This window comes from Periplaneta americana, chromosome 15, assembly GCF_040183065.1.
Source record: "Periplaneta americana isolate PAMFEO1 chromosome 15, P.americana_PAMFEO1_priV1, whole genome shotgun sequence".
NCBI classification, from domain to species: Eukaryota; Metazoa; Arthropoda; class Insecta; order Blattodea; family Blattidae; genus Periplaneta; species Periplaneta americana.
In genome coordinates, this window is record NC_091131.1 from 126318170 (window position 1) to 126343195 (window position 25026).

A 25026-nucleotide genomic window follows, 5' to 3' on the forward strand; every position below is an offset into this window, starting at 1 on the left:
TGAGAAATCTAGCGACTTTACAACTACTTTTTGGCGACTTTCCGTATTACACTCTGTTGGAGACACTGGTTTTTTTTTTTTTTTGCAATGTAAATAATGGCGGACAATAAGAAGAAGGTTGACTGTTCTCCAAGTTGTTATCATGTTATGGTGTTTGATACTGCTAAACATAATAAAGCTTTATAAAACGACAATTTTCGTTTAGTAATACAGTTAATTGAACATTTATGAATGTACCTATCATATCCATTAATAATTAATGGTTGTTATAAAGATAATATAATTATAGGTTATGTTATTTGATACTGCTGAACACGATAGAGCCTTATAAAATATAAGAATGTTTGAGTATTAAGGCAAGAAATTGAAAGAAATATATATAAATGAACCTAACATATCTATTAATATTATTAATAATGGATATTTTATTTGCACAATCTGTTACTCGTATATTTCAAACAGAAAAGAAATAACTGGACTTGGATCATCTAACTTAATCGGAGAAATTTCTTCAGTCAAAGTTGACTTTGGTTTGAGACAAATTAATCTCAGATTAGACTTTATACAACACAAAATTCCAAGTTCAGCTGAAACAAGGATCAATTTAACCTCTGATCTAAGATTAAATGGTTTATACAATCGGGCCTAAGTCTCTCTGTCTACGGCTGAACAGGAGCGAGAAGTGTTAGGAAGAACTCACTGTTCATACCCTTCTAAATGTAGCTTGCTGCTGATAAAACAGTAAAAGCTATGTCTAACAACATTCTCCAAATGTTAAAGAACATGAATTCACCTATGTCTAACTAAAGTCGAAATTTGATTTTTGTCCACCTAGACTGGGAAAGTTGCACACTGTGTGCCTGTTTGAAACGTCTGTCGCTGGTGCCCAGGACTCCATCGACTCGATCCAGTGAGAAGTCATGCCAGTCAGCTCAACCATTGCCTGTTCGAACCGTCTGCCATTGCTGCCCCGGATTCGATCCCGTGAGGAGTCATGCTGGTCAGTTCAGCCATCGCCTGTTTGAAACATCTGCTGCTGCTGCCCAGGACTTCATACATGTGCAGTCATGCCATTGCCTGCTCCGAATGCCTGACGCTGCTCTTCAACGGGTTGTGAAATTCAAGATGAAATACGACTGAGAAGGGTGTTGGCTCTCCAGTGCTGTCTGATGTCACGGAACATAGAACTTGGAGCCAAACAGTAAAACGTGAGTTATAATGTACTTTTTGGTACATCAGCCTTATAGTGTAATGCGAAACTTGACCATGAGAGAGCTTTAGTGTAAAATCTGTCTGTGGGAAGTTCTATTTCACTGTAATTCGCTGTTCCCTGCCAGTTATCTCTATGTTTGCACCCTTCTCAGTATCACAAGACAGCCAAGAATATAAAACTCGAAAAAGTACACGTGACCAGTGTTGCCAACTCAGAATTCCCTTGGTAGAGGGTCAGAGAAGGCCTGACGGCCTTATCTCTACCAGGTTAAATAAATAAATAAATAAGTAAATAAATAAATAAATAAATAAATAAATAATTTAATTAATTAATTAAATAAATAAATAAATAAATAAATAAATAATTCCACAAGCTTTAAAAAGCCGCTGAAATCTACTTGAAAAACTCCAGATTTTTCTTAACACATCACTTCCAAATTTGAAATACAAACTATACAGTTTTAGGAACTGGAGAATTTTATAAAAATGTAAACTAAATTATGGAAAGTGTGCATCACTTCGTAGGCTCTATGTTCTATGCAAAATCGTATGGACAATTAAATCTGAATATTTTGCATCCAATATCACCTTACATAATTTACACCGAGCTTTCGAACTATCACCGGCAACTTCTTCCACCCAATTCCTCAACACATTTCCCCCCCCCACATCTCTAAACTGTTATACATATGTAGTTTTACGCGGAATATTTCTTCAAAATTGAATGAAGTAGATCAAGAATAATATACTGGACAATTGGGAAACAATCACATTCACAATCACACCAGTCCGTTCGAAATCTGATTTCACACTCAGCTGCCAACAATGAATGAGTCTGGTTTCAAGATTTAGTCGACCTGGTTGGCGAGTTGGTATATAGCTGGCCTTCTATGCCCAAGGTTGCGGGTTCGATCCCGGGCCAGGTCGATGGCATTTAAGTGTGCTTAAATGCGACAGGCTCATGTCAGTAGATTTACTGGCATGTAAAAGACCATCAGGACCGCCATTGTGGAGGACTTGAAACAAACTATTGCTGAAAACAGTGCTGTGATAGAAAGCCTGAAAACAGCTCTAGAGGAGAAGGACAGGCACATTAGGCAGCTCCAGATGAAGGTGGACGATCTGGAGCAATATCAGAGGCGACAGTGTTTACGGATTTTCGGTGTGAGTGAAAGTGAGTCTGAGAACACGGACACTATCGCCATTGACGTGGCTTCTAAAATAGGAGTACAATTAGCTGAAAGTGATATCGACAGAAGTCACCGAGTGGGGCGAAGAAACAGTGATAGGCCTCGGCCTATCATTGTCAAATTCGTCAGCTATAGAAAGAGAGCTGAGGTATTCAGAAACAAAAAACTGTTAAAGGGTAGTCTTGTTACCGTCCGTGAAGATCTAACTAAAGCCAGGCATAATCTGTTAAAAGAATGCATAACTAAATACAGCTTGAAAAACGTGTGGACACAAGACGGAGACATTATTGTCAAAGTAGGCGAGCACAAACATAGAATTAAATGCCCAGAAGACATGATCTGAACGAGTCGGCTGCGTAAAACTAGTAAGGCAACTAATTTTAATATACTGCAATATTCAATCTATATTAAATTTTACTCTATCAGTAACTTTACGTAATAATTAATTCTTTTTAATTCTTATTTTTATCATTTAGTACTGTAAGTCACTTTAACTTTTACCATATAATAACGTTATTTATTAATTAATTATTTTTCTTCTTCACATTCTTTATCATTTAGTACTGTAATTTTAAGTTATTATTGCTAGAAAATAATTTAAAAACTTGAATTGCATATAAGTTGGTACAATTGAGAACAAAAAGCAGCATGTTCACCCGACAGTCCCTGAGGTCAGTGTACAGAGACCGGTCCCCTCTATTAACACGAACAATAGCAATCCTACCTGCCCACTGCCCTGTACCGCAGACATACTCAAGGCTGCGCTTTCTTTCTCTCCTTTGTCACTTAATGTTGTTCACGTGAATGCTCAAAGTCTGTTGTGTCATTTTGACGAATTTTCTTCTATCTTCTCACCTTTAGACATTCACGTTATTCTTATCTCCGAATCTTGGTTACATCCTAATCTTCCTTCCACTCTCGTAAACCTTCCTGGCTATACGCTTTGCCGTAATGACAGAGAGGGCAAGAGAGGCGGAGGGGTGGCTGGTTATATTAGATCCGATTTGCGACCTAAAATTATTCATCACTCTCCAAGCCAGTACTCTGCCAAACCCGAGTTCATGTTCATTGAAATTTGCACCTTATTTACAAAATGTCTAGTGTGTGTCGTATATAAACCCCCACATATATATGACGTAGATGATTTCGAAACCTCCTTACTAGACGTAACGCCGCAATATGAGAACGTTATAATCATGGGTGACTTCAATTCAAACTTACTTGACTTACATTCTAGTACGACTAAAAGACTTAAATCATTCTTTCAGTGCCTTGATATGGTAATCCTACCCCTAGCTCCCACACATCATACGGAAGGTACAGACACATTACTGGACTTGATAATTACTAACAATGCCGACAAAATACTGACGCATGGACAGTTGCCTGCACCAGGACTATCAGGGCATGATATCATTTATCTATCGTTTAATCTGCAGTGTCCTAAATCGACTCCTAGAGTAATTACTTACAGGGATATCAAAAGAATAGATGATATTGCACTGAAAGAAGACGCTGCGCAACTTCCATGGCACATGATCTGGACATTACGAACTGTAGACGAGAAAGTAGACTTATTCAATACGTTAATACTTCAACTTTATGACAAACACGCACCATTAAAGACCAAACGTACCAGAAAGACCCCAGCCCCTTGGATGACGACTGAAATACGTAGCCTGATGTCCGAACGCGACTTAGCCTATAGGAAATACACCCGCAATAAAAACGACGAATATTTTAACTTATATAAACACCTAAGAAACAGAACGACTCAACTAATAAGAAACGCTAAACTCAAATACTCCTACAAACTTATAGAGCCCAACACAACCCCTTCCGAGTTATGGAAAAATCTGAAGGTCATTGGACTTGGAAGGGCTAGTGAACAAGCAGACATACCCATCCCACTTGACCGATTGAACGAACACTTTGTAAAGGACCCGACCTTAAACAACACAACGAAACAAGACACAGTTTTGCCTGACTCAGCTCCCCCAACTCGAGACAAATTCTATTTTACTGACGTCACTCCTATTGACGTAATGAAAGCCATCCGACGCATCAAGACGAAAGCTCAAGGGCCAGACAACATTAGCATATTACTCATACAGAAAATACAAGACATAGTAATACCTACAATTGCACACATATTCAATAGTTCCTTAATCACTTCAACTTTCCCTAAAATATGGAAGCAAGCTTTCGTTCTTCCTCTTCCAAAAGTCAAAGTTCCCACCGACCCGAACGACTATAGACCAATCAGTATCCTGCCAGCCATATCAAAAGCACTGGAAAGAATCGTACACAGACAAATTACTAACTACATGAACGAACACAAACTATTCGACAAGTATCAGTCAGGTTTCAGAGCTGAACACAACACAAGCACTGCTCTACTTAAAGTGACAGAAGACATTCGTGAAGCAATCGACTCTAATAAAGTAACAATACTAACACTTCTTGACCTTAGCAAAGCTTTCAACTCTGTAAATTTCGACCTGCTCACCCATAAATTGAGAAATCTGCATTTGTCAGAGACTGCTGTGAGTTGGTTCGAATCCTACTTACGGGAAAGACAACAATGTGTTGTATCCGGGAATCGAAGCTCTTCCTGGTTTAACATAACATCAGGTATACCACAGGGTTCGGTACTCGGACCATTGTTGTTCACGATATATGTCAGTGATATTACATCTCATGTAAGGCATTGTAACTATCACTTGTATGCTGACGACCTTCAATGCTACATCTCTTCCCGCTTAGATCGAATAAATGACGCTATAGATAAATTGAACAAAGACATTGACTCGATTGTGACATGGACAAAGAAATTCCATCTTAATATCAATCCTGGAAAGACACAAGCAATCATATTAGGACACAAACGGCAAACCGACGCTGTAAAGCACCTCGACATTTCCCCCGTTAAAGTAAGTACAATGCATATCCCTTTCAGTTCTTCGGTAAAAAATCTTGGCATTCACATGGATAATAATCTCAACTGGGACATGCAAATCACAGAAACCTGCAGAAAAGTATATTCTATTATTCATGTGCTAAAAAGGATAAATGTTCATCTTCCCTCTTGCTTAAAAAAGTCCCTTGTGCAGACCCTTGTATTTCCCCATTTTGACTATGCTGACATTTTACTGACTGACCTTTCCAGCGACAACAAAATGAAACTTCAACGTGCTCATAATTTGTGTGTACGTTTTGTAAGCAATGTTCGTAAATATGATCATATTACCCCATCCCTGGAAGCAATAGGTTGGCTTAAACTAGATAAGAAAAGAAATTTACATTCACTTCTCTTTCTCTTCGAAATCTTGAACTCTTCTATTCCTTCGTACCTGTCGTCTCGCTTCACTTACCTTTCTTCCCACCACAATCTGAACACACGCTCTCGCCATGAAACAATACTAACAATACCATCCCATCGCACCTCCTCATACTCATCCTCTTTCACAATAGCCCTGCCAAGACTCTGGAATTCGTTACCTGCTAGCATCAGGGACTGTCGAAATAAAATTCAATTCAAACGCAAACTTACTAGGCACTTGGTCAGTAATTGAGACTCGTTCAGACATGGTTTCTTGTAAATAGTTCTTTTAATCTACCACAAAATATCTCAATATCCGGTAATTTCATCACTATAGAATTTTGTTATTGTAGGTTTAATTTGTAATTTTGTAAATACAAAAATATTCTTTGTTCTTAACTTCTATGATAAAATGTCTAGCTTTCATTAATCAGGTATTCTTGTCGTACTTTAATTTTTATTGTAATTGTAATTGTAATTGTAAATTTAATATTAATTGTAATGTTATTGTTCATGTTATAGTTGTAATCCCCTGGTAGAGGGGCAGAGAAGGCCTGACGGCCTTATCTCTACCAGGTTAAATAAATAAATCTAATCTAATCTAATCTAATCTAAAAGAACTCCTGCGGGACAAAATTCCGGCACATCCGGCGACGCTGATATAACCTCTGCAGTTGCGAGCGTCGTTAAATAAAACATAACATTTCAAGATTTAAATAATATGTCTGTGTTACATAAACTACAATGCGGAATGATAAATTAAATAATATATAATATAAGACGACATTAAGATATATGGATCATATGAGGAGACAAAGAGGAAGGCAGAACTGTAGAAAAGACTGGAGAATGCTGGGTTTGCAGTGAAAAACCTGCCCACGGGCAGAACATTATGTATGAATGAATGAATCATGATATAAGTTATCATAAATGAAAATAACAATTCAGTTCATTATCTACTCTTTATGATTGAACATATCAATTCATTTACAAAAACAATGTCTACATGATTAGATTAAGAGTTTAACGAATGTGATATACCGTATTTGTGCAACAGTGGATAAGGCAGGAAATGGACGTGGTTGTACGGAATCGAGTTAACATAAAACATTGATATTTCATACTCGCACAATAAAAAATTGTGATAATACCATATTAATCTCTGGTTTATGATTAACTAATGTTCTTGTCCGCAAGTACTTATAAAAACATTATAACATCTTTACAGAAAAAAAAACTTAAAAATATAATCTCCCTCTGCCGGAATCGTAAAAAAACGCCAAATAAATAGCTAGCCGCTGACGGTAAAATTCTGTAGCTGACCGTAGTCCTGAAAACACCAGATTTAGCTATAAAACCGCTGACTTGGCAACACTGCACGTGACTACAAACAATGTAGTGAGATGAAGAGAGACGAAAGTTAGATCCCAAATATATTCTGTCAGACTTTTTATATTATCCATGTCAGGATTAAAGCATAGTTTATAGTAACAATCCATGGCTTTCAACAACAATGGCTTTTCTTAAGATAACGAAGTGTTTGTTTTCATTTCAAGCAGTGGAAGGTAGACATATACTAGTACATTTTAGAAATAGTGTTGCCACTTCTGCTGTTTTATGTAGTGTTGTTCCTTTCATGCATAAAACCTTTGCAGATGTCAGCCATATTCTTGTTGACATTAATAACTACACAGTGATGTTGTTAATGATAATGGTATATTTGTTTATTGTAAACGAATGATCTTTATTTCTGGCACAAAGAATACACAAGCATTTTGTGGACATAGTTTTTTCTATTACGTCATCAATTTCCCCTGATATTTACCAGTGGCGGCTTCTCAAGGGGGTTGCAGGTTTGTACACCCCCCAGTAATGTTCCTAATCTCCCGGCTTTGTTACTATTAAAAAATATATATATATTTTTTTTTACAATTTCATTCATGACTATCTGCAGCTGACGTCTTGTTTTGTACGTCTGCAGGAGCCTTCGAGCCTCTTGGTTTGCAAAATGTTGAAAACCTATTAAAGGTAGTTTATAGAGATACCGTGCGTTTTTTTTTAAAGCGCTTCACTGAAGCGCTTCATGCCTTTGCTGCAGCAAAATGAGGGTCGAAAAAAACGTAAGTAGGTCAACTGACTGCAAAATGGTGGACAATTAATATTGGCTTCTATTTCTGCCGTAATAAATTTAACCCTAAAAGAACCAAACATGTTAAATAGTTTCGACTTCCATGATAATGATATGGAATTATTATTACTAGACGATTTTGACAATAATAAACGTTGCAAAAGACCAAAACACACATTCCGCCATGATGGACCGTGCAGCAAACTCGTAAAGCGAAGTTCTGATTTGCTGCACGCTTGCTACAGCGACGGTGAAGCAAATGTAATAAAAGAACGGTCTTGCTGCAGCGCTTTACGTCTTGCTTAAAAAAAAAACGCATGGATATTCGGCTAATGCTGGGACAGGGGGGTTAGAGGCGTGGTCTACTGCTTTCCTCATTGAGAACGGTTTGTCGCACTCCCTGGCATGGACACCAACGTCAGTGCAGAAGAAACTAAATTCACTGGGTAAGTATCTGTTTCAACTAGACATTTGTCCGAAGTAATAAGCATGAAAAATGTATTCATTCAGCTTGTGCAACGAACAGTCGCATATTTCGCACATTACTTTCTCAATCTACATGCATACAAACGGCACGATACATAAAGGAGCACACTGCATTAAAGTTGTAAGAGTTCAAAGAGTTATTATTATTGTTATCCAAATATTGAAACCCTATTTTACCTTTGGTATATTAGGGTTGTAGTTTGTTACATGTGAAATACATTATGTAGTGATAATACACAATTTTAAAGAATTAATAGTAGGTCTGAGTCATAGTTACAATATAAATACACTAATTAAGAGACAGTAAACAATACTAAATACGTTATGCAATAATTACTTTCAGTTAAAACAAAATGAAATAAAATTAGAAATTATAATCGAAGGTGTAGAGAAATTGCAAGATTATTACATTAATTTGTGATTTTATACATAATTTTAAGCAATATTAATGAGATAATGCACAGAATTGGCGTAGTTACAAATAAAACACCTATTATATAGTTGGTTTGCGATAGTAAAAAAAAAATAAAAACAAAATTACTTATGGTTACAAACTATATACCTGTCATCAAATACTCAACAATAGTAAAATCTATAATACAAACATAGTTATTGTTGTTATTATTATGTCCCAAAGATAGACACCTTGTTTTACATAGTGCATTAGGATTTTATAACATCATTAATTTATATACAATTAATAGCTACAGTCTTGCGTGGATGTGGTGTATAAACTCTGTGAATTGTTTGTAACAACATTTTTTTCTAAGAAAATGATAAAGGGGTGTGGAGTAATTTAAATTGCAGTCCGAGATATGATATCTTAAAAAGTGTCTTTTCCTTTCGAACACTGGACAGTGAAAAATCAAATGTTCAACAGTCTGATTCTCTTTGCATATGCACAGAGATTCTTCTGCACGTTTGATCCTAAATCTTTCAAAGTAGGAACCGAATTTTCCATGGCCGGTCATAAATTGAGTGTAAAAGAAGTCGGTTGAGAACTGACTGCAACATAGGCTGTCTTGTACATTGGGAAAGAATAATTTCTTGGTCACAGAGCCTTTAACACTAGAGTTCCAGTATGTATTCCACTTGAGTGTAGTTGTGTGCTTGATCTCTGCTTAATGTACGAAACGCCGACGAAACGAACGAATGAATGGGGACGAAGAAAGAATGAATGATGTTTAAAATGGCAGGCAGGGTAAGCATCCCATGCCTCCATTGGTTCCTCGACAAGCAATTCGCTAACTTTAGATCGAGGTACCCAGCTATAAGCCGTTTGCCCTCTCATCTAACAGTAGTGTATTTCCCCTGTGAATGATTTTATGAAAAATGTGCACGCTATCAGTTGAATTGTGAGTGAATGAATGAAGTGAAGTTAGCACCATGCCCCGCAGATATTAATGAGAGGTGGAGAGTCCAGTGCTCTGGTCAGTTCTGTCCTAGTCACGTTTTTGTAGTGGCGCTAGGGAGACTCGTAACCTGTTACCAACAAAGTGGTGGGCTACTCGTTTCCGTAGAAGCCGTCTGGCTGCCTGGTTGGCTGTGGCAAGTGTCGTGTGTCGTTTCGTGGGGTTTGTGTCTGTGGTGAGTAAGGAAATAGTGAATGTCACTATTTCGTCCTGTAGTCTGTTTAGTTGCCGGTCAATGTAGGATTCTATTTTCTGCATAGCAGAACGTAGAACCCCCTCGACCAGCTGTTCCGTGGTTGTTTTGTCTGTCTGTGGATCGTCTGTAGTGGTTGTCTTGGTTGTCGTAGTCTTAGCTGCATCCGCATAAGACAATTCGGGTTTGGGAAGTGTTGGTTTGAAGACGGACTGTGATGGTTTGGGTATAGGTGGCGGTATTGGTTTGTGGGTGTCTATGGGGACATGCGTGGGATCGGTGGATGTAATGAGATTAGTCCTTGGATATTTTGGACAGCGAGCTTGGCCCGTATAATGGGTGTCGCTGTTGCACGTGGCGCAATACCTAATCTGGGATAGGCGGTTGTGGTTGCAAAGGTCGGGATTCTTGCCGCACTTAAAACAAGTCTTGGGCTTGTCGCAGTTTGTCCTTGTATGGCCGTATTGTGCACAGTTAAGGCACGGTCGGTGGAAGATTGTCTCGTGTGATGGCTCTACTCTGTAGTACCGTCCTGCAAGTTTAATTCCTCCTAGTAACTTGTCTGCTGTGGTGATGTCTTTTGTGAATATTCTAACTAAGTTGGTGGGTTTGTCAGTCTGTGCGGAGATAATTATCTTAATGCGTGTGATGCCTGGATGTGTTACAGCCAGGATCTGCATTAGTTCGTCCTCAGAGATCAGCGTGTCGACATTTTTCATGACGACACTGATCTCTTTATTTCTCGTCTGTTTCTGTCTAGTTTCAGTGGGCGGCGTAATGCTGATTTCTGCGGACGGGCCGTAGTTGTACAGAGGAATTGCCCTAGCGAACTTCTCCGCGTCGTCAATCGTGGGGAATGTAAGTGTTGTTGTCTTGGTACTGTGTGCCCAGAACTGTCTTGGGGTTTGAATGTCGAGGCGGTACTGTTTTATTAGTCGCTCTATGTGTAGTGGGTTGTTGCCGTTTTTTGTGTGATTCAGTATTTTCAGTACTGTCCTTGTCTTGGGTCCTTGTGCGGTTTGACGTGTGGTATGAGAGGGAGTGGGAGAAGTGGGGCTTGCCGGAGTCGAACCGGATACTTTTGTGGGAATAGGTTTGCGCCTGTTAGACCGCTTCCCTTCTGAGGATTCGTGAGACGACGCCTCAGATCTGGGAGGTGGTCCGTTGGGAGACTTCTCTGCTGTGGGTTTAGGGACAGGAGACCTCTCTGCTCTAGGTTTTGGAGTCGGCCCTTCTGAGGGCCCCTCTTGTGGATTGGAAGTGGCCTCTGCCTCTTCCTCAGAAGAAGAAGAAGAAGAAGAAGATTCACTGTCCAATAGAGAGTGGGGTGGGGTGGAGGAAGGATGGGATGGGTGGCCTGGTAATTCCCAAGGTCCGAGGAGAGTGGCGGTTGGTGGAGTTTGGTATCGGGCGTGCTTCCCGAATTGTCGTGGATGCATTAATGTCATCTGACGTAAGTTCTCACGTGAGGAAAATACGTAGGCTCTCGTGGTGGAGTTTATAGTCAAGGTCGTTGTGGGTTTCCGTGGAGTCACTGCGTCCAGTAAGTCGGGGTCGGCGTTTGTGATCACTACTGCTCTATTAGCAGTGATCGGTGCCATGGTCTTAAGTGTGTTTAAGTCGTCGATCGTCTTGGTTGGTGAAGCGCTGGACTTACCAAATGATGATGGTTGTGGTGGTGATGTTGCTTCCGGAGAGACAGGTTTTGCGGCGGCCGTCGGCTTCACCGTCTTCCGTCTCGTCTTCCGCTTGCCCGGTGGCTGGCTTCCGTCCGGCCGAGACTTGTCGACACAAGGCGGCGGCCGGCTCCCGCTGTTCATGTTGGTTGTAAGCTGGCGACTTTTACCAGTGAGTGTCTTGCTAGATTCAGCTCCCTCTCTGATGATCTTGATCTAATGTACGAAATAGGACAGGTGGAATATTTATATCACAGTCTAATATATACAGTCGCGCAACTTCAACACTTTTTTTGCGAACATTCACGACACTAGCGCTCAAGCGGCAGGCAAGGCACTAGTCATAGGGTTGATACAGCCAGCACGTGCTTTAAAGGGATGCGAGATGTTATAATAACGTTTTAATCATGCGTCGGAATAAAGACAATGTGTGCAATGACGAAAATTGCAGTTACAACAAGTTTAAATCTCCGAATTTGTCGTTCTTCAGATTCCCTAAAGACCAAGAGAAAATCATAATTCAGTCATAACCTATAATCCACGCTGAAGGTAGCCTACGTATTGTGTTCTATAAAACATTTATTAGTTATCAGTTACCTATTTGTATGTCAGGAAGGAGAGTTTAAATAAAAACAAAGTAAATACCTGTTACAGTATATTATTGTTTTGCAGAGATCATGTGTAAATGTGTAACCATTCCGATTTTGGATAATGTATCTACAGTTTTTAATGCAAGTAATTCCATAATTTTGTATTCGTGTTTTTTTCTTTATATTTTTCAAAAGTTGAATGTTATATTGCATTCAAGTAGGGATTATGGTGTTAATCCTTTTGCAAAATATTCACTTCTTGAATAAATCCAGACTGTGTCGATAAATTTCTGATGTGTTGGTGTAGATTCATGTGGCAGACGTATTAAGTTCTCAAGAAATAAAAGAGCCTTTTTAAGTCTAATATAAAAAGCAATCTTTTCTGTAATAATTTGCATGACTGTTATTGGTGTTGATTTTACATTACCAGTGATTATTTGAGCTGTTCAGAGCAGAAGTGGTATAAGTCAAAATTAGGTAATGAGGTTTAAAGTAAAAATTCTGTAAAATACAGCGCAAGGTAGCAATTAATATATCCTTCGTGCTACTCACTGACTACTAATAGTTTAAATAAATTCAATATTAACTGCTACTTTGCGCTGTATTTTACAGAATATTTACTTTAACCCTCATTACCCGTTTTTGACTTACACCACTTTTGCTCTGAAAATAAAATTAGGCCTACATTTTCTGAGTTAATTGAAGTTACAATGTTTTCAACAAAGTTGTGTATTCATTTGTTCTCACCTGCGTCATAATAACAGTAAGTGCATGTAAATTACGTATTATATAGGTAGGGTAAGTTAAAATTAAGCTTATGTGTGAAAACTGGAAATGTAATGTAAAATGCGGTAAACTTTCCATAAAAATTTAAACCACAATATCAGCACTATTAGCGACTCAAAATAATAATAAAAAAATTGAAAAATAATGAACTTCATAAATCAATCTGTCAAATTAAGGTTTAAATCTTCCCCTTTTTTATTTTTAAGTTTACCTCAGCGGCCGAGTTTACCCCAATTTGCGGTATGGAAAATAGTTAATTTCTCAGGAAATAGGGAGAGGAGTTCACCACGCAATGTACCCTACGAGATATGCCCTACAATTTTGACTCTTCTCAGAGGAAATATAGAGTTCCAATGGTTTATAAATATATTGAGGAATTAATTGAATTAACCGTCCACGTACAAACAATTATATTATTTCAAACCATGATACGTGATCAGGGCCATGATTCAGTTGTAAGGAGCAGAAAGAATTACGATTATTCCCAACTTCTGAAACTTGTAGATTAACTGCGTGTGAAATTCTTCCAGGATTATAAAGTAGAATTAGTAAGAACCATATACACTTATTGTATAGCATAAAAATATAAAATAAATTACGCATAACCCGTTTTCTGATGTGTTATCATATGTCGTGTGCACACTTTTAACTTGCCTGCCGCTAGAGGGCTACTGTCGCGCCAGCTGTCAAATGTTGGCATATTTTATACGTATGAGTTGCGTGACTGTATCTATTAGACTGTGTTTATATTCTGAGTTGGTTGAGGCTGCTTGCTTCGCTAATGTATCCGCTCTTTCGTTTCCTTCAGTACCTGTGTGGCCGCTAGAGGTGGGTAAAAAATAACACAACAGTTATTTTGGAACTGTTCCGGTCTCGGAACTGTTGCAAAAATGAACAGTAGGTTGGAACCTCCTGTTCCGAAATAACACTGTTCCGACTCCGAGCTGCTCACTTGTCCAGCTGTTGCGGGCCCGCAGTACTGCGTTGCGCAAGGCATGTTCCGACTCCGAGACAACAGAGAACAGTCGGAAGCTCCTGTTCCGAAATAACACTGTTCCGACTCCAAGCTGCTCACTTGCCCAGCTATTGCGGGCTCGCAGTACTGCGTTGCGCAAGGCATGTTCCGACTCCGAGACAACAGAGAACAGTCGGAACCCGTTCCGTTGAACCAATGACAGCTCCGGCTACACTGTTCTCGGTTCTCGTTGTTCTTTATGTTGTACTTGGAACTCTCACGTGGATGGATGAGGAAGCATGGAAATTGAAATCCTTGTAGTGTGATCATAAGTAATGACAGAGAGCGAGGTGTGATGCGAAGTTTAAATTATTACACTTTGGTACAGATGCGTTTCTAACATTTTGCTAAGTGTGGGAATTTTAGGTTTCACTACTGCTAATGTATAAATATATACAGTAGTTATATATTTTTATTATGTATCAAATTATAATATAATTATTATTATCATCATAAGTAAGCATTAAGAAACGTAAAAATAAAAATTAATAATTTTAGTTCTTTTTTTTTACTGTGGAACACGGAGAACAAAAATTACATACTACACGTTTTAAATGAGATGTTAAATTTGTTAATTGGTTACCGTGTCTTCATGACTTCATATACCAATTAGTGGTGCAATCTGACCTTGTATTCAACAGCTGTTTATCTAATAAACACGAAGCTTCTGTCCGCATACACAAGTTTCCAAACAGATTCGAATGTGCATTGGAATGTCATCTATTGAGAAACGTGTGCTATGTCGTCATGCCGATAACGTATTGTGCGCAGTATTGCCAACACATAAATTATATCCCCGACAGTTTAACACCTGGAAATCCGTCAGAATCCGTCAAAATAAAAAAAAAGTAAATAAAACCCACTCAGTATATAAATACAAAGAAACTTTTAACACAACTTTCTTACCAGTCTCGATTAAAATAATAATTCTTCAACCTCTGACTTGATTACGAGGAAATCTGAAACAAGGGTTTCCTTAACATGGTACGGCACGGGCAGGGCTGTTCAAAGAAAAAGTAAAATCCCTAAAAAATTTAACAATTTAAAACGACAGCAGCTAAAACAGTAAAAAGGCTATGTAAATCGTAATTTCCGCCACAAAATCCGTCACCCGTCGAAGCCCTTCTTTTCCCGTCCGCTACGTTGAAATTCCGTAACTTTTGACGGAATTTCCGTCCAGTTGGTGACACTGATTGTGCGAGCTGCTTGAGGAAGAGGGAGGGTACTGTACGACTCCTCAAATGGAGCGAGAGTCAGATAGCTCGCATCAGTGAACGATTCAAACACATCTCTACTTGTAACTGTTATTTCGGAACTGTTATTTGGAACATAGTATTTTTCCGGAACCGGAACAGCCGGAACTGTTCCGGGAAAAGAACAACTTCGCCCATCACTAGTGGCCGCGCACCCACATTAAGCAAATACGACCTTCAAATTTAAGTTCAAAGAGTTGTCGTTCTGACAAGAAGTGCTGCTATCTCCCGACAGCCTACGAAAGCTGCATTTGAATTTTATGAACGAAAATGTTGCACGTGGTACTTGGTAGCATTCTGATGACGATTCTGTGCTCAAATGTTTTTCATGAGGGTAAATCGCAATATAGAGAGCTCCGTCCACGACCCTTTCCACTTTTTGACTTTCTGTATAAATAGGTATGCTTGTATTTAGTCATTTTATTTATTAATTGCATATAAATAAGCCTTATATGTATACCCCCTCAAGTATACACGGTTTTAAACTTTAAAGTGAAGTATGTTTAACTCCTCTTCGATTCCATTGTGCACCACCATATTTTCAAACCACCAGCCGCCACAGAATTTTACATTTCACCTTTGCTCCATTATTCATTTTATTTATTTGTTATACGAAAGTACACAGGCAAAATTCCGATCAAAGCACTTTCTTCACATAAATATAAATTAACAATTTAACTTAGAATTCTGTGATTCCAGTGCAGAAAGTGATATGTCAATTTTTAGCGAAAATGAGATTTGATATAATTATGTTGTGCATCCTGATGGTATCTTTATTGTGGCAAAAGATGGCATGCATATTTCTATCATTTTCTCTAGATTTTATACAGTCATTCAAACTTTAAATTCTCACGCCTAAAGAAAAAATGACATCACATTTTGTCTTGGAGCCACAGAATTATTGATGTATTACATGAGCGGCAGTTATGTTTATGCAGTAGGAATAAACAACTCATTAACAGTAGAAATAAAAGAAATTAAAACGTAAAAGATAGATTTGGCTTATAATGAATCAGTAATTACAAAATATTACAAATTTCATTAATTATTAACAAATTGCAGGACAAAAACAATGGAAAAATTTTAATTATTTCTGGAAAAAAATAAAACACTGCGCTATGACATGAATTACATTAGATGATTTTTAAAAAATTTGGCTTCTGAATACCTTTTCTATACCAGAAAATAAATAAATACCCTCACTCAGTGAATTGAAGTTTCTGAACATTTTAACTAATGATGAGCTCATATGAAATATGTCTCTCCATCTTGGGATTTTTAAATACCAGATTTCTTCCATATATAACTGAAGGGACACAAAATGGAGTGAGTAGCCTCTTTCCTGAGTTGTTTTCGAACGCCTTATTCCCAATTCTTTAATATCTTTCTCCGCATCTTCCAACCACCTCTTTCTATATATGCCAATACATTTTTTACCACCTGTCTTACCACTGAATATCTTTTTGATCAGGGATCTCTCATTACTTCCTTCAGTGTGCCCGACCCGTCTAAGCCTTGTTTAAAATAAAATAAAATAATAAAATAAAATAAAAATGATTAAAATTTAAAATACTTTTTTAAAACTACTTCTTCTTCTTCTTCTTCTTCTTCTTCTTCTTCTTCTTCTTCTTCTTCTTCTTCTTCTATAGGCATAAGCCTGCTTATTTACACAAATAAATTAAACTAAACTGAAATAAATAAAAATTAAAATAAATTCCATATATTTATTAAACAATGTGTACAGATTAATATGAGGTTTTGTCCTTTGCTTAAGGGGAGAGGATGGTATTTTTGGTGAAAAATGAGTAAATTAAAAAAAAAATTCTTTAAAATACTCTGTGATATGTGTGGAATACATAGCATAACATTGTGTGGGTATTTGTGCCTTTATCGGATGTTGAGTCGCCATTTTTAAACTTCCTGCGTTATGGATTTTTAAATCACTCGCCCACTTTTATTGTTGTTTCCGGTAAATTAAATTTTCAAATTTTTTTTCTTTAAAATACCCTCTGATGTGTGTGGAATGCATAGCATAACATTTTGTAGGTATTTGTGCCCTTATCGGATGTTGAGACGTCATTTTTAAGCTTCCTGCGCTATGGATTTTTAAATCACGCCCCCACTTTTATCGGTTTCCAGTAACTTAATTTTTTTTGCTACATTGCCAGACACAAATGGATATAATTTCTGAACTATTAAAGATACATGCATGAAATTTAGAACACAAATTCTTTAGACTATTAGGAAACTTTTCTCTGTAACATAATTTTGTTAATTGGATTCATTTTAAAAATACGTCCGTTAGTTTGCAAGAAAGGAAATTAGAAAATTGTTATTAAATTTTAATTGTTTATTTTACAAACGTAGGGACCAATATCAAAATTCTGTTACAGACAGTTTGTAGGACATGCTTTTGCAAATACATTGGAAAAAAACTGTTTGAATCTATCTTTAAAAACGGTTTAGATATATCGGTTTTAGTACAATCCTGCATTAGATATATTTTTTTCAAATTTGGGTCCCCAATAATTTTTTTTTTCAAAATATTTTTATTTGGTTGAGTTACCACAGCTATGAGCTCTCTACATACAAAAAAATTAATATTTTACATCAAATAGGAAAAAAGTTAAAAAAAAATACCATCCTCTCCCCTTAATGTAAGATCGACAGAGTTCTTAGTGTGCAATCGAATATGTGATATGACGAATACTGGATGCTACAAATTCCACAAGTACAGTTGCTGGATACCTGATGAAATCCTTTTCTGGTGCAGATACGGTATTGCTCCTCTCGTGTAGAGATGGCGTAGATCGGAGTTGGCTGCTTTCCATTCCTCGCTGGTCATGGCTAGAATGTGGAAAAATTGTGGGTCTGTTTCCGAGTTTTTCTGGAGTTGTTCTTCTAGGAACTTTATATTGGCTGGAATTGGCATTAAGTTCTGTGTTAGCATCAGGTCTTCTATGGAAGACGTTGTTCCGGCCAACTAGTATATAGGCTAAGTCTGGTTGGAGTAAACTTTGAGATGTGCATAGAGTTCTTTCTATGTGTATGTATGTATTTATTTACACTGCAAGTGGGCAAGCACCCGGTGGCAGTGGTATACACAATATAAACAATACACAATAAAATTACAGTACATAATGCAATTATTCAATACAAATACAATTATACAATACACAACACAATTATATACAAAATACAATAAGAATACACAATACAATTTAACACAATAAATACAATTAATAATAAAACATAAAATACCTAATTTTACAATACAACCTACATATGTATAGGCCCTACATAAGTTTCAATAGTCTTTCACTTTACTCTCATCTCACTCACTGTAGTGGCACTGTGACGCATTTCACTGACACTTTAGGACACATTTCACTGACACTATAGAACACATTTCATTGACGCTATAAATTATCACTCCTCGGAACTATTCACTGCACTGTAAAACCATAACTCCACTGACTCACCTCGCTTCACTGATACAACAGTTCAAATAAGTGAAATAATTACACCCTTATGCATACTTATAAACAGAACTACATTTAAGCTAAACATTTCTAGTCTAAGGCCCTCATAGACGCTATTTTTAAATAATTTACAATTCAAACCAAGGAAGTAACTCGTCAGGCTAAATAAATACATGCCACCTTACAAAATTAAATGTTAAATGTCACCTTAATTTTAATTTGCACTTTATACACAACTTTTTAAGTTCTTCTGGAATCTCCTTAAGGAAGGACATACCTCAAAGACCGCTGCAGGTAGGTCATTCCAATCATTTATAGTTCTATTTAAAAATGAGAATTTACCTACATCCGTTTTCTGTTTCCTACATTTGATTTTAAAATCATGATCGTTCCTACCATAGTACGTTGGCTTTTCTAACCGAGCCGTATCTAGCTTTGACTCTGTCTGGGATTTTGAGATTAATTCCATCTATTTACTCTTCCATTTCTCCCCTATTTCATCCTCAATATATTATTCTCTCTACTTTCTCTTCCATCTTCTCTCTAGTCTCTCTCTATTTTCCTTCTAATTTCTCCTCTATTTTCTCCTTCATTTTCTTTCTAATTTCGCCTCTATTTTCGATTTATTTTTCCTCAGTTTTCTCTTTATTTTCCCATTAATTTCTCCTCTATATTCACCTCTATTTTGGCCCTAATTTCTCATAGACTTTCCCCTCTATTTCCTCTTTTTTTCTCCTCTAGTTTCTCCTCCATATCCTCTTTATATTCTCGATTTTTCCTGTATTTTGTCCTCTATTATCTCTTTTTTCCCCTACTTTCTACTATTTTTCCTCTATTTTTGCTCTGCTTTCCTCTATTTTTCCTATATTTTCCTCTGTTTTCTTCTCTATTTCAACATCTTTTCCCCTCCATTTTCTCATCTATTTTTCCCAATACTTTCCCTGTTTTCTCCTCTATTATACCTCTAATCTTCCTCTATTTTTTCCTCTATTGGTTCCTCTATTTCCTCTCAATTTTTCTTCCTTTTTATCCTCTGCCTATCTTTATTTTGTGATCTACTTTCCCCCCATTTTTCCCTCTATTTTCTCCTCTAACTTCTCCATTTTTATCTACATTCTCCTCCACCTTTTTCTACTTTCTCTTCTATTTTCCGTCTACTTTCTTCTGTATGATCTTCTTTAATTTTCCTCTATTTTACCACTGTTTAATATCTATTTTCACTTCTTTTTTCCTTAACTTTTCCCTCCATTTTCCCTGTAATTTCCTCCTTATTTTCCCCGTATTTCTTCTTTATTTTTCTTATATTTTGTATCTACTTTCTCCTCCACTCAACCTATACTTTCTCTTCTATTTTCCTCTCTATTTTCTCCACTATTTTCCTTCTATTATCTCCTCTACTTTTCCTGTTTTCTCCTATAAGTTCTCTATTTTTCTTATATTTTCTCTTCTGTTTTCTTATGTAATTTACTCTGTATTTTCTACGCTATTTTCCATTAATTTTCCCTCTATTTTCTCCTCTATATTCTCTCTATTTTCCCTCTATGTTCTCCTCTATTTTTCTCCTATTTTTCTTCTATTTCCTCTTCTACTTCCCTTTTTTCTGCTATTTCTCCTCTATTATCCCTCTAATTTCTCCTCTATTTTCTAATTTATTTTACCTCTATTTTGTGTTTTATTTTTCCTCTGTTATTCTCCTGTACAGTCCCTCTATTTTGTTCTCTATTTTACCTTTATTTTCTCTTCTACTTTCTCCGCTATTTTTTCCTTTCATTAAACTCTATTTTTACTACTACTACTGATATTTTACTACTATTACTACTACTACTGATATTTTACTGCTGTTACTACTACTACTACTACTACTACTACTACTACTACTACTACTACTACTACTGATATTTTACTACTATTACTACTACTACTACAACTGATATTTTACTTCTGTTACTACTACTACTGATATTTTACTGCTGTTACTACTACTACTACTGATATTTTACTACTATTACTATTACCATTACTACTACTGATATTTTACTACTATTACTACTACTACTACTGATATTTTACTACTATTATTACTACTACTACTGATATTTTACTACTATTATTACTACTACTACTGATATTTTACTGCTGTTACTACTATTATTACTACTACTACTATTACTACTGATATTTTACTACTATTACTACTACTACTGATATTTTACTGCTCTTACTACTACTATTACTACTACTACTGATACTTTACTACTCTTACTACTACTGCTGTTACTACTACTACTACTGATATTTTACTACTATTACTACTACTACTACTACTACTGAAATTTTACTACTGTTACTACTACTACGGATATTTTACTGCTGTTACCACTACTACTACTGATATTTTACTACTACTACTACTACTACTGAAATTTTCTACTATTACTACTACTACTACTACTACTGATATTTTACTACTACTACTACTACTACTGATATTTTACTTTATTCTTTCGATGCATATAGGCCTACTATAATCGCTGATACTGATTTTGAACTCCTATCTGATTCTGTGAAATTCATATTAGAAAAAATGTCGTTACAGAATTTTTCCGAGTAGCAGTGTTTCATTAATTTTCAGCGTTACTCTGTTCTTGCAATCACCTCAATCACTATGAATGGGCTCAGTACTTGGAAAAGAAACGTTTCATAAACAAAGATCCACTCTTGCTTTACGTACTAGCCACAGAATATACCTAGCGGACAGAAAAAATGAGGAGGAAAGTACTTTAATGGATTCGCGAGCAATTTTAAGCCGCTGAATCAATTTGATAATTCCAATCCTTGAATTTACCGAGAACTGACCTTGAACTTATGACGTCAGAGAGGTACTCTGCAAGACCTGGGATTCCTATCACGCGAGAAGAGCTAAGCCAGGCGTCCAATCAAGCTGGCACAAGAGAATCAAAGAAACTTGGCGATAAGCAAGGCTATTAGATTGTTGCCCTCTTTTTTTTTTTTTTTTTTTTTTCGTGTAATCGTACCTTTGTAATCTGTCTATCTTCATTTCTTTCTGTTCGTCTGTCCGTCTATCTACCTACCCACCTACGTACCTATCTACCTAGTACTGGTACAGTAAAATGTTTTGTAACGAACGCCAGTATAACGAATTATTTTCTGTGCCCTATCTTTTTTCATATAATTTAATGTTAAAATTGTTCAATTTAACGATTCGTTTTTACGAAAAAAATCAATACCGCTTTTTATTTCATTCATAGTTTCCTGCCCAAGGACAGGTCTTTCACTGCAAACTCAGCATTCTCCAGTCTTTCCTATTTACTGCCTTCCTCTTTCTCTCCGCATATGAGCCATATACAGAGTGTCCCATATATCTTGACCCTCCCAAGCTTGTCTGAACTCTTTTTTTTTCTGTTAACATTAGAAAATAGAGAATGCAAAAGACTGTTCTTTCTTTTGTTTATGATTAAGTTTCTGTGCTTAAATTGACGAATTAATGTCTTCAGATCATGTGTCTGGACTATAATATTTATTTTAAATTTCTGAATGTATAAGAATTTCTATACATCATTTTGAGGAATGGAAGCACTGTAAAGTTTCTTTCGTAACAGCCTGTACTCCTTGTTAGAAGTCTGCAGCGGCCATCTACTGAATTAGGTGTTAGTGAAAAAAATAACACCAAAGTCCCATGTTAAATGAGTGAACATTTTCAATAGTTTTCATAAAACCATAGTTTTTTTTGTGAAAACTGCCATTTTCCAGGAAGATGGTACGATGGTAGCATTTACAAATAATATCCAATTCATAAACAAAAGCAAGAAAAGTCTTTTGAATTCAATATCTTGTAATGTTAATAAAAGAAGAGTTTAGACAAATTTGGGGAGGGGGCAGTGCTCCCACATACTCTCCCATAACTCTGCCTACGGTTATGCCCTATTATAATTTGTAGTAGACCTACAGTTGAAGCCCTATATAACTCGGTCCGAAACGTCGTGGATATAGATGTAACACTATAAAAAACATGCACCCCAAAAATACCTTTATTAAATGATCATATTCCGATATGCTGTACCACTGTCAAGCTATAACAGGGGAGTAAATAAATGATATCCCCCGTAACCTCGTTATATCGGATTCTATGGTTTTGCTTTGCCCCCCAAGGAAACGGTTCTCTCTCCGCCTATGGTCTTGACCACCCTAAATAACTTTGTATGCAAGAACCAAATGAAAAATTGTTTCATACAAAAGGTGTACAACTGATAGAGGGAAATAATACTGATGAGACGGCAACCTTGTAGCGTTATTTATTAATGAGATACGGAATATTAACATTGTTTTTTGAAATTACACCACAGTCTACTATATACAGTCGCGAAGCTTGAGGTGTTTTTTTGCAAATCTCGTGATAAAGCGCTCCAAGCGGTTAGCAACTAGAAACAATAGACTGTCCATGGTCAACTTTGGACTGTGTCGTATTTCTATCGAGTGCTAGCTCGTTGCGTATTTCACAGTGATGCTTGTGAAATGTTCGTTATTGGTTATAATGAAAATGTTAATGGCTAAAATATAATAATTGGAATAATAATATGGGACAAGGAGGAGACGTTTGTAGTGCTATACATTGTAGCAACAGTAAGAGAAAGAGGCCAGAGTTATCCTTTGTCCGATTTCCGAAAGATTCAGAAAGGTTCCTGGGTTTCCACAAGAATGCTGTGCAGAAACAAAACTGTTAATTTGAAGTTCTTTGTGACTGTTAGAATACATTATATCCTTAAATTTCACAATGAAATGTTTCAGTCTAACCGAAAGGACATTAGATACCGGTCAAAGTTCTGTCACTTAGGCTGCTAAATTTCCAGAGAAATAAAGGTTAGGTCTACTTTTTTTTTCAGAGGATATATTTTTAATTGTAGCTATTAATTTTTTTATTATTTTTATGTGTTATTTTACTAAAAACGTAGAAAAATTAAGTTTGTTTTAATGAAATTTATTGATCACGTTTTATTTTCAATTCTGGTGGGATTATTATTGCTTAGGTCTACTTTTTTCTTCAAAGGATCTGTTTTTAATTATAGCTGTTAATTTTGTTGTTATTTTTATTTGTTGCTTTAACTAGAGACGTAGAAAAAGTCTGTTACAATAAAATGTATTGATCACGTTTTATTTCCAATTCTGGTGTGATTATTATTGCTTAACCTCATCCCACTTTGTTAACTACGTAAGCCTACACTACAAGTACCGGTACACGTAAGTTACTCCATTTATTCATATTTCCATTATTACTGTTGTAAAGAGAAATGCAAATTAATATTTATTGGTTTCATAGTTAATTATCGCTATAATCTTGAATGAGTGAAGCTATTATAGTAAATTTCAGTTCGTTTTGCACAAACAAAAATTATATTAACTTATTTCTTGCAGGTATCTTCGAGTTTATGGTGGAATTTAATATAATTCATTAAAATAATAAATTAACTTTATGCATTTAATATTTCAATAATGGAAGGAAGGTGTTAATTTTTCCAAAAGAACACGACAACGAAAGTGTAACATATTTTGTCGGCTGCTAGGAGAGAGATCTGCGATGATGAGGCGATAGTAGCGATCCTAGTGGTGGGCAACTACCCATGTTTGCATTTTTACTACATATTGAGCTTCGCGACTGTATATAGGCCTAGTAGACTGTGATGACACCATATATTATTTATTATTCAGTATTTCAATCAAGCTCGTCAAGACCTTTTCAAAAATGTATCACAGTGGGTCATTCTGATAAACAGACGTTAATAAACGGAACGTTATTGGTGCCTTGACGGCATGGTTACTGTACATATTATGAAGTGGTTTAACTTCAAACAATACGTAGTAGGCCTACATTGCAGATACCCAGATTCGCGTAGCTTTGGGTTACAACAAAGAAATTAAACCAAATGTAGCACAGACGACTCACTCAGTCGTGTTCAGCGGAATAAAACCAGAGCTACGTGTAAAGGCTGGTTCACAATAAACCGGGAACGGAAGCAACAACGAGAACGAGAACGGGAATATCGTTAAACTAGATGTATTTAAATGTGAGCATTCACAATAGTTAATTATGACTGCTCACATTTAAATACATCTATTTTAACAATATCCCGCTCTCGTTCTCGTTGTCGCTTCCGTTTCCGGTTTATTGTGAACCAGCCTTAATGGGTTACGCGACTTTGAGTATCATCTGCAATGTAACTACTACGTATTGTCTACACCAACCACTGGTTATTTTTATTTAGTAG

At 36.5% G+C, this 25026-nt stretch overlaps 1 protein-coding gene across 5 annotated transcripts in view; it reads left to right on the forward strand.

Moving 5' to 3' along the window:
• The window catches only part of LOC138715318 (serine protease gd-like), a 371579-nt gene that overhangs the window by 262861 nt on the left and 83692 nt on the right, over positions 1-25026 (forward strand). For all 5 annotated transcript variants that reach the window (XM_069848102.1, XM_069848098.1, XM_069848099.1 and 2 more), the window contains one exon: positions 836-1208. The gene's annotated coding sequence lies outside the window, so the exon portion shown is untranslated. The remainder of the gene's footprint in view (positions 1-835; positions 1209-25026) is intronic.